Here is a 1,776-nt window from a genome sequence, read left to right as displayed (position 1 = left end):
AAGGAAGTTGTCTGCCTCTCTCCTAGGCTGTAAATGGCTAGGATGCCACAGTGACTATCTGTGGATACACGGGGTTATTACCCTGTGGACATAAACCCTGTTGGCATGGTAGACACTTTCTCAAAAAACTTAAAGAGAACGCAATCTCCTAGTTTACATGAGAGGTTCTCAGCCTGGCCATAATCATTGTGCAATGACATAAAGGTACACCAAACCATGGCACCACAATAACATGTGGACTTGATGCCTCCTGACAAGAGTGATGTCATTCCTCCTGCTGTAATCACAGTTTAGAGCAGCTCATGTTACATCTGAACTGTGGACTCAACAACTGCTTTCAAGCTCCCACACCCCAACTACATCTACTCTCCATATCGGTGTGAAAGCTACATACACATCAGCTTCTCCATGTTCCAGTTCCTGTTGGTGAAAAATCAAAGTGCAAAGGCCTGATGGAAAGCATGATTAGGAAACTGGAAGACTGAGACATGGCACTAACTGGAGATCTTCAGTTATCAGTTCTGTTTCATTCTCAGATCCAGATAAAAGGACACAAACACAGAGGAATAAATAAATAAAAGGATAAAATACAGAGAAAATGAAAAATAGTGTAGAGGACTGATGTGTCTTTCCAAAAACTGCAGACCAATTCATAGATCATGAGAAAAGTGGGAGAGGAGCAACATAGAGAGAAAAAGAAACAAGTCCATTGAGAAATAAGAAATTAGGCAAAATCACATTCTTTTCGTCATGGTCCAAAAAAACTAGGCTCAGATCAGGAAGAGACTAGCAACAATGCTGAATATTGTTGTTCAGATACTAACATTTGACATAATCCTATTACAATTGCCAGAGACTGCCAACAGATTGTGCTGTGTTTATTCATTTGTTCATAATATTAATCCTAAATTTCCTTAAACTTCTACATCAGAAACAGGTGTGATGAAAATCATACAATGTCATTACACAAAAAAATAATATACTAGGGAAAATGCATGGAGGCATTCTGAAAGAATCTGCTCTTCCTTCTATTCTTTCCTATATTCTGTAAGAGTGTGTCCTCCTTGCTGAAACCCTAAATGATATATAAAATAACTGTGTCACAGTGAATTTTAAGAAAAGTAGTTCTTTTGTGTCCGGCTTGTGATGGATGAATCAAAGAGAGCCAAGGATTTACACAATGAGTTTTGAATAGCTTTTGTGATGCTAAGTCTTAACATTTTAAAAATGCCTTTTCTTCCTCCCTCTGTTCTCCCTTGTCCTCACAATATAGGTTCCTTTTTCTTTTACAAATTTCTGGTTTTTGCTTTCAAATGCAGCTTTTACAGCTTTGGTACCACCTTGGGAGGAAGAATAATTATTCAGGAACGAAGACCTACTCTTTGTCTGACTGTAGCATGATTCTTTCTGTGGAAAATACGTGGCCAATTGACCATCATTCCTCTGTGATTTTCTGTGGCTATCTCCTTTGGTCACAATTCTGATTTTTCTTCTTGGCCAGATGCAAGTAAGAAAACATAACCTGAACACAAATTCTGATGAAGAGTTCCATCTCTCAACACCAAAAAACAGGCTCCTATCCACATAGCTGGATACATGAAGACAGATTTCAAGTACATAATGGAGCTCAGGTGTAAAGCATATGCACTTATACAAATATATTCAAACTGAACGAAAATTCAGTTTAGATCTGTTTTTTACCATCTCCTTGAAAACTTGTCTTCTTCAGGGTACAAATAGAGAAAAGAAACAACAAAAAATTCTCAAAAGAACATA

This window comes from Corvus cornix, chromosome 2, assembly GCF_000738735.6.
Source record: "Corvus cornix cornix isolate S_Up_H32 chromosome 2, ASM73873v5, whole genome shotgun sequence".
In the NCBI taxonomy this organism is placed as follows: domain Eukaryota; kingdom Metazoa; phylum Chordata; class Aves; order Passeriformes; family Corvidae; genus Corvus; species Corvus cornix.
This window is presented reverse-complemented; position numbering follows the sequence as displayed.